Consider the following 10,036-nt stretch of genomic DNA (forward strand, 5'->3'; position numbering starts at 1 on the left):
TCATATGTATATCAACTACTGGAAGGCCTAAAGGCAACAAAACAGCCTTCTCTTCTCCTTCGATGCCAAAAATAATACCACAAACTCCGCTTCGATCGCAAAACATTATGTATAAATAACGTAAATTGAAAAATATTTCCATGTATCTATTTATTTCTGAACACCTGCATACATGCACATACACGTATGCATACGCTCGTATTGGTGCACGGCGACATGATTGAAACAGGCATACGAAGTGAAGTCACTTCGGTGTGTGAGACAAAGTATACACCGAGGAGCTTTATTGGCAGATATTTTGTCATAAAATTAAACCACAATACGCCACGCCGCAAATGGAGGTAGGAGGAGAGCGAGTGTACATATGGTACAGTGGCGAGAAATGGTGCTTTGGTTTTTGTTTTTCTTTTTAATATTTATTATTATTTTATATTATTACTTTTTTTTAATATGCTTCATTGTTATGCTTACATGGAAAATAAAACTTTGAAGTTTTATACAAAACCTTAAAAAATTCAAAAAATTCTCATTTAATCTAAATTATGAAGTTATAGTGCAGGTAGCAGTTCTGTAGTCCATTGAATTTTTAGTATAACAAAGTGGCAGTTTTAGGCGGCTAAAATAAAGCATTGCCTAATTTTTTATTTGTATATTTTTATTTTGATGTATTATTTTTTATTGTGTTGATGACTGTCTTATTTTGTTTTCGTTTTTTCTTTTTTTTTTTTTGTTTTGATGACTGTCTTGTTTTTATTTTTTCATATATAAAAAGTGCAGTTTGTAGAATCTGTAATTGGTTCTTCTCATTGCTTGGCAAACGTTTCTGCGCATTTTCTTCCATATTAAAATGATTTTTATATGGAATGAAATACAAAAAGGCGTCAGAAAATAAATATATTGAATATTTTTTAGCCGCTCAAAACTTGTACTCATCTTATTATTAATTCATGAGCCACATTCCTGCATACTCAGATTTTTTAGCAAAATTCTGACGAAGAAGTTTAATATTTTGATAAAAATTTAAAGATTTCTTTATTTTTGTACAAGGAAACTTCACTTTCTGTGGTTTTTGTTGTAGTATGAGCTATAATTTTATTAAAAAATAAAAAAAACATTAAATATAAAATACTTAAATAGTCAAAACTTGTATTGCCATCGCGTGCTATTATTATGAACACAGATGTATGTGTCACATGAAGGTGTCAACGTGTAGCTGCCACTAAATTTGCTCACGTCAGTATTTTTGGAAATATTTAGCACCCCTAGAGTATGGAAATAAATAAATAATAAGACCACTGTTTTGCCACAATTTCCACATAAAGCTAATAAAATCGCGCTTAGAAAATGTGCAATAAAGGCAGATGGAGCAGAAGAAAATGTTGGCGTTTCTTGGCAAATGGCGCTACGTGCGTATGTAAATATGTATTTGCGCACGGACAGCGTCAAGTAATTGGGAAATGTTTTCTAAGATTTAAACCAATAAGCGAAGTCGAGCATGGGCGATATGGAAAATAGTGACAAATTTTCTTTTTTTATTATATGTGCATATACATGCATGTACACAAACATATTTTAGCGCTACTTTGCCGCTAATAAGTCATCAAAGTTTGGCCTCTAAGTGGCGAGAAAAAAAAAATTATGTTTGAAATGAAAAAAAAAAAAATACACGCTAAGGTAAAATTGAGGAAATTTCATTAATTCGTAATCGAAAAAGTTTTGTGTGCGAGCATGCATAATAATAACAACAAAAATGAGAAATACAGAACTTGCCATGAGAAAATTCCAAATATATGTACTCGTACTTATATACTTACGTATAAATATTTGTTCTAAAACAATCATAGCACATCATATAGTTTGAGCTTTTTAGTCTACTGACTGCCGCACTTTTGATACTTTTCTAACTGTTGACTTTTTTGTTTTTGTTTTTCCTCTAATATTCTGACTACCAAAAACTTTTTAGTCGAAGCGAATTTAATATATTCGTGCAATTACAATTACAAAAACACTTGGGCGACAAATTCGTGTTGTAGAAGCGCCGACCCTGACATCCAACCCTAGACTGTGGACACAACTGGCCACAGCCAACACCAAGTGTCACGTATGTGTGTATGTATGTACAGTGACTTTCGCGACTTATCGCAAGCAATGACTTGATGTCTTGTGCTCTCTGAACTTTCTGAAGCCTCCTCACAATTTCACCTACGAATACCTCGCAAACTTCCTCGCATTCCGGCGGCGTATAACCCTATGTTACTGGAGGAGTAGGCACCAATGTCCTCAAATCACTATCGAAAATCTCGCAGTGATTCTTTCGGCGAATAACCCTAAGTTACTGGAAGTGCAAACACCAACATTCCCAAATACCTAACCGATAGATCATAAGCGTTGCAAGTCTTTCGCTCAGTCGACCGGCGGCGAATTATGCAGCACGCACTTAGGTGCCGAGGTCCAGTAGGATGCAGTGAGCCAAGCTATAGATTGGAGTAAGGTTTTTTGATACAATTGTACTTCTTCCACACAATATCACTAAAAACGCGCTTGTAATCAAAATATACAAATATAAAAAGGAATTACTTCTGTAAATATTTTAGAAGACGTTTTGAACGATGAAAATCTTTTTGAATGGACAAATTGTGTTATTTTAATTCTAAACTCATATCTGAAAAATAAGCAATAAAATGGCTAGTATTATTTGATTTTTTTGTTTTTTATTATTATATAAAAAAGAAAAATATATTAATAAATTTCAAATACGAATATTAAATATTAAAGAAACAAAAAATTTCCTATTTTATTACAAAGCGTACAATTCTTGAGCGGATTTAGTACATACGATTTCGAAAGTTTCATTTCAGAATTCACCTACAACTGAGCCAAAACACTGCAACAAAAGTGCGCTGCACTCTCATGTAACTGCGGGAGTCACGCCAGCAAAAATCTGTCGGATGCCAAACTGCCTTATAGACACGTTAAAAACTTATATTTTAATCGAGGCAGGTATTTTGAATTCAGTACTTACAATAAAATACAAAACAAAATATTCACTTAAACAGTAACCGTTAGGCGGAACACAGACTTTGCGACTTGTTCCACAACTTGAGTAGTTGGTACAAAATATTGTAATGTGTAAAGCTAAGTGGCACTATCTGTTGTACAACCATTTATATGAAATTAACTTTTTTTTATTAATTTTTGGGTCGTGTTATATGAGACTCACGTATTTGAGTCGTACTATTTGACACACTTTTCTCTTCGTATAGCAAAAGTGAAAGATGCACAAAAAAATCCTTAAAAAAATTATTAAAAATATACAATTCAATGCGTGCAGAAAGAAGATGCAAAAATGAATTTCGATTGTTTTCCAAAAAATGTTCAGTGTGTTATCCACAGACTTTCTAATATTACAATTTTTCAGTTACAGATTTTTGAATGCCCGTAAAAGCTTCACATCCGAGCAAACGTTTTTGTCTCACAATCTTTCATTTAAAATTTGTATTTTTTCTTTTATATTTATCAACAAAAGCGTAACAATACCTCTAAAAAAAAGTTATTTATCAAATACCCACGGGTGCATCTAACGTACACCGTTGGCACCGTATAGATGCTCTGAATTTAGAAAAAATAAATCTCTGGGATATTTTTATGTTTAAAGGGAGATAATTCTGCAATTTTTTTGTTAATGAAAAAATGTGGCGTATAAAATTATTTCTTCAGCCATATACGAATTATTTTAATTTCTAGCAATTTTCTGAAATAGTAAGTAATTTCGTAATTTTTAACTGGTCATCCGGTTACTTTCGGCACTCACTGTAAGCCAGTAACAGACTCTTGCCTTCCTCTTTTTTCATTTTCAAAAGCAACAAACCAACTCCACGCACAACGCAACATAATCGCAGCAGTTACTTGTTGCTGTTGCTGTAAACTCAAGTGCAAATGTTAAGCTTTAAAGCTATGCGCTAAATAAAAATGTAAAAAACAAGATTGAAAAAAAAAACAGAATAAGTTTGTTCCCCCGGCCATCACTACACATACATATGTATGTGTGTATGTTTATGCAGCACAGCTGAATATATCGGCTGTTTTTTATTAATTTCTTATTTTCTCCTCCAATCTAATTTGCTTCTCAACAAAAGTGATTTTATTTTTTCATTTCAATTTTTCGCGTTTCTCTATGCCTCGGCAGTACCCGTGTCGTTGAAATTAAAATTCAACTTCTATGTCAAACGCATAATATGCGGCGGTATAGGGGCTTCAATTCATTCAAAAATGTCCGGCGGCAGCAGCAACAACAGCAACAGCATAAAAAAATGACAAAGAACTGCGAATATCCTTTGTGCCAGGCGTTTCTATTAGACGTGAGTCCTGTCGGCGCTACAGCCATGGGCCGGCGGTGGAAGGTGGCTGTTTGCCTTCCATGTGTGTGTGTGTGCATGTGCGCAACAGCAGCAGGACAATATGTCAAACATGGCGCAGCTGTCAAAAAATCTGTGTCACACAATTGCAAAACGCTCAACACGCACACAAACACAAACAGAAACGAACGAAGCGTTGAGTTGGCACGTACTCGAAAAAAACTGCAGATAGTGGGCGGCGCAGTACGCTGTGACTAAGAAGGGGAAAACGAGTAAAGAAAAGATACAAAAAGAAGAAAAAAAAAACAATGGGCGCTAGATACATCAATGCGCAGCTCATGAAGGAAAACTCGCCACAGACAGACAGATAACAGCTGTGCGAACTCATTGCCGAAAAACTGAAGCAAAAAGTATAGAAAAATGGAGAAAATGTGAAACACAAAAAACCAAAAAAAAAATAGCAGTATAGTCCAAAATAGCGCACTTGAAATACGATTTTTTCCTCGCAGCACATTTTTCTGCTACTCCATTCATAGCTTAGCCATACAGTGCGCTTTTTGGCTTTGCCGCACAGCAACCAAGTCGAAGTTCGCGTTTCGCCATTAAAGCATTCAATATTCGAGTGTGATTAGATAAATCAACCCAAGGGACATGTTTCGCATTTCTTGTACTTTAGCTACTATTGTTGTTATTGCAGTCCTGCTATTCCATCGCCATACAACGAAAACGATCACAGCTATCAGTCAGCCAAAAGGGGGAAAGAAAAATGAGAGCGCGTGCTGGCTGTCATCAAAAAGGAGTGAGCAAAGAAAGCAGTCTGAAGCCAAATCAAAATGTGTAGTAAAGTAATCAAACATTTACTTAAACAAGATGTTATTATACTTGTACTTACACATACATATGTACTTGTATGTGTGCAACGCATTTACGAGCCATTGAGAAGAAATGAAAATGGTGGACTTCGATGTAAGTGCAAGTAGACATTATTGATAGAGCGGGTTCAAGGGGTAGGAACCTTGTGGCAGACACATAAACGCCAATAATCAGTTTGTCGTGAGACGGTTGCGGGAAAGTCAAATCAATAGTTATTTCATTCCCTTTAGCAGCCTCGGAGCAACAAGTCCAGAAGAAAACAAGCAACGCCGACATTGAAAAGGGTTGTCTTTCCTTGTCAAAGGTTGATTGTCCGTTGACGGGGTATGAGGAATAACTAGCCGTTTGAATGCTTTAGTGGTGGATGGCTTTAGGCGTCATCAAAGTCAATTGACAGGTAGCAAGCAGCACGCAGCGCGCAGCTCGCTGTTTTTATGTTTGGCAAATGTGCACACGTCAGAAATATTAAGCTGTCAGAACCGGCAACATATTTGGCATGAAATTATTATCATTATTTTATTTTTTTCATCTTCCTTTACCCTTCGAAGATGAGGGAAATGGCGAATGTGCATTCAGCCACAATTATCAATATGAAGTGATAGGTTTCCTTGCCTACACAAATGCGCATATATACATTTGTACTAGGCTTTTGAATAATTCGAAATGTAACGAAGATATGAGCCAAAAAGTTAATACCTTCTTTGACAGTCCTTGCTGGTGGTATACTAATTTTGAGTCAAAACATAAATTTTAAATTCTCTGCACCTCGCTAATTATATTTTTCTTCTTCATTTATCCATCATGCCCAAAACTGTAGTCCAAAAAGAGGATAAACTGAGAATGCTCACGGACATTTTCAGAGGCCATTACAGATTGCGCAGTGATCTGCACATGATCCGGATTTGGTTTACTATTTCCTGTCGTTTCTGCGTCCAATCCCAGGAGACTGCAATGCACCTTCTCCTGGAATGCAACGCTATAGCACGGAGAAGGCACATACGCTCAATCCAACCCAGCTCAATATTGAGTTTAATAAGGGAATGGGGTCTGGATGAGGCGCATGCGCCAATTAAACGAGATGACATACAATTAGTCAAACATTTTGCTTTATTCAAAATTATTTTGAGTGACGGAAATCTTTATTTTTGCTTTTACGCGGTCCTTCGCTTGTCTACTTGTATACTGCAGAGGGTGTTTTGTTTTTTCAGTATTTAAAATGCCTTCCAGTGTTTTCGGGTCTTTTTGTTCTTTTATTTTAAAAAAGTTTGTGTTTTAAATAAACCCATATAAATCAAACTTCCAGACTTTACACAATATCTAGGAAAGTTCAATAAATTGAACGTTATGAACTTCTTATTCAGAATTTCCTTAATTTTTGGACGTGCCGTAACATGGGTCATAGAATTTTAGTAAAATTAGTGCAACCTTGAAGCGGCCAAGATCCTTTCAATTTTTTATATTACTTTTTTTTTTTTTTTGTTTTGCTGAAACCTGTTTGCACTTTAGATGCTCTGTTACATGTCTGCTGTAGTTGACGTCACAAGGTCCAATGGCCTTGTTACCTTACTACATCTATTGCATCTCTAGAAAGGCGATAATTTCAGCCTTCTATTTTACGAGGACATGACCCAGGCACGCAGAGGGAACTTCGCTATTAAAGGACCGGATATTCCAGGTGTATGCCCTTAAACCATAGTCCTTAAATCGCTTGCCGTGGCCGTCATAAAACCAGGGATTTCTCATCCGAGACATTATTTTTCTGTATTTCGGATTTTATACAATACCTAAAACCATCTGATTCTTATTTTTTCATTTTGATGATGTTCATTTACGAGCAACAGTTTCAAATAATTAAAATCTAAGCATCGAAATTTTGATGTTCACTAACGCCGAGGTCGGTTAACCCTTAAGAACGCTTACTCCAAGTTTCAGTCTTAATAATCGCCAGACAAAGCGGAAGACATAGCAGTTGGCCAACTAACAATGGATGGTATGACGCCTCCATACTAAAACTTCATGCGGAATCAGGACTTAGAGCGTTCTCTAAATTATTGAAGGAGGCACACTAAATCTTAAGGTCACACTGCGATGTGTCCAACAAATATAATAAAATATAACAAAAATAAAATAAAATAATCAAATATAATAAAAAGAAATAATAACAAATAAAAAATATAATATCAAATTTAAAAAAAATATTTATACATAATTTTTTTCTTTATAATTTTCTCCGTCTAACACGACAGTTACAAACAAAATATGAAAAGAATTATAAAAAATTAACGGGATTTCATAGCAGCTTCACACTTGCACTTTATTTATTTACTAAAATTCAAAAAGCTGCAAAACTACTTACCAAAAATCTTTCTAGGAACTCTAATTAGACTCAGTGGAATTTTGTTAAAAAATTTATAGAACTTCTCAAATTTTTGGAAAAAATTTTAAAATTAGATTACTCCGGTTTTTATTAGACAATGAACTATATTTGTATACAAAAATAATGAGCATTCACAAAAACAAAAACAAAGAAAAATTGTCAAATTTGGTCTACAATCTGATGTATTTGTGCTACGGAGTATGAGAGCTCAAGTTCACAAAATGAGAAAAATCAGTCGATTCCGAGTCGTTCAAGGCAGTTGTGTATCCTTCAGTGCTCTAATTTGGTTTCCTAAGAATTCTGGCCTGCACCTAACAAAATTAAATTAGCTCTGTAAAGAAAACCTGTTGATAATCTTAAGCGCCTGAAATTCTTCCTTTCAGCGTTTCTTTATGGAAAGCCCCTTATAGCGTTCGAGTCAAATAATTTTTACATACGAGAACAGATTGTTGCTTTTAATTTATTATTGTTGTAGTTGGATTATACTTGTTGTTATTGTTTTTGTTTGCGCAAAACAAAGCCCGCCCCTGCAGCCACATAAATACATAAAGAGTTGAATATTTATTCTACGCAGACATGCAATTTAGCGCAAGCTAACAACGAAAAGAAAATTAAAACAAGCGCCAGGTAAAAATTCTGAATAAAAAATGGCAAAGAAGAAAAAAATCTATAGCAAAGAAGTGCAAGAAAATTGAAAAGTGTCGGTGCCTTGCTAGTCGACTACGGCGGTAGGCATTAGTTGAACGGAGGCAGGAATCCATCGTTATATTAGATATTTTTGTTATTGTTGTAGTGCGCACCGTGTGGCCGCACGCAATCAGCACAAAAGCAATTTAAATTTCGCAATGCAACCATAGCAATGTCTGGTATTCGAGAGCAACTGCCAAACGCCTGCCGACAGGCCGCAAAAACTCGAGCAATAAACGGCACTGTAGGTGAGTTCGAGAAGTTCATAACGCGAATATGCCTATGTATGTGTATACCAAATATATATGAGTATATACCATATACACTTATGTGTGTGTAAGAAGTGTCTAGCGAAGGCCTAGAATTGTCGGCTTAGACGCCTGTCGCTTGGCTGGACGATTTGTGGCGCGTAATCGCCAAGATTTTATGTTTCCTAACGATTTTTGTGCGCATAACTTTTTAATTTGTTTGCTGTCAGTGTTTTGTTGTAGTTGCAATCGCAGTTGCACTTTTTGCGCACCCATACGTACGCTGTTGGAGTGAAGTGGGAATGACGTAACAGGCGCGGTAGCGGCGGTAGAATCCCTACATCATGGCAGTTAACTCATATTTTTTATTTGTGGTTTTTTTTTGTTTATTTTGCTTAGCATTTGCTTGCATATTCCTCTTTTTGCTATTAGCGCGCGAAGAATGTTTTAATAAAGTTTTTAATAAAATTGCTACTTAGTTATAAGTTGGCAAAGCAACGCAACTACGACGAACTGAAGTTTTAGTAAAGAAACGTGGATGGAAAATAAAGCTGGATGGCGGCAGCGAAAATTCATTCACTTTAATCTCATGTGCGCTTCAATTTAAGTGGCATTGAAAAATTGTATTGCATTTATTTTTCGCCCTTTAAATTTTAGAGTCCCACTGTGTGAAAGATGAAGATGAATGTAAACACTAAATTGGTAAAACAAATTAGAGAAGGGAGACTCAGCAGAATTAGCGATTACAGGGTATATTAAAAGTAGAAAAAATAAAAATACATATACTTTTTTCTGTCGAATATTTAAATTAATTCATGTGCGTCTTACTTTCAAGAATTAGTCTTTTGGTGACAAAAAAAAAAACAACAACAAATTCGTTTAAAAAATAATAACTGACTGGCTATCTGCGTATGCATCGTCGCTGGAAAATTAATTTTTAAATTTTGAAAAATTTGAACGTATCAAAAATTTCTTCAATATAAAGCTATTCTTATGCATGACACAGATCGGCAAATTAAAATTTTTTTATGATAGAATCGAGTACTATAACTCATTTTGTAAAGAACCATACAGTTTCAGTTAGGACCCAACATTACAAATTTATCCTAACTTTATAAAATTAACCAAGATTAAATTAATTAAATTAGAATAAGTATCAAATGAAAGAAGAACGTCAAAAGGAGTCAAAAATTTTAAAACAATCCTTGACAAAAAATTTGAAATATGTTTAGTTTTTGTTTTTAATTTTTGTTACAGGTATATGGGTATCGAATATAAAAAGAACTTCAAGAAAATTCAAAAATATGTGTTTCTAAAAATTATTGCAAAAACTGCATCTTTTTTCTTCATTTTTCGTCATAGACTTATGGATATCAAGTCAAAGAAGAACCACAAGGAATTCAAACAAAATTTTTTTTCTAACAACTTTTGTCAAAAAATAGAAAAGCTTTTTTTTTTGCCAAAAAATGTGGGACAATTTTTTTTACAGAAATTTT

The sequence above is a fragment of the Anastrepha obliqua genome, chromosome 1 (assembly GCF_027943255.1).
Source record: "Anastrepha obliqua isolate idAnaObli1 chromosome 1, idAnaObli1_1.0, whole genome shotgun sequence".
Taxonomy (NCBI): domain Eukaryota; kingdom Metazoa; phylum Arthropoda; class Insecta; order Diptera; family Tephritidae; genus Anastrepha; species Anastrepha obliqua.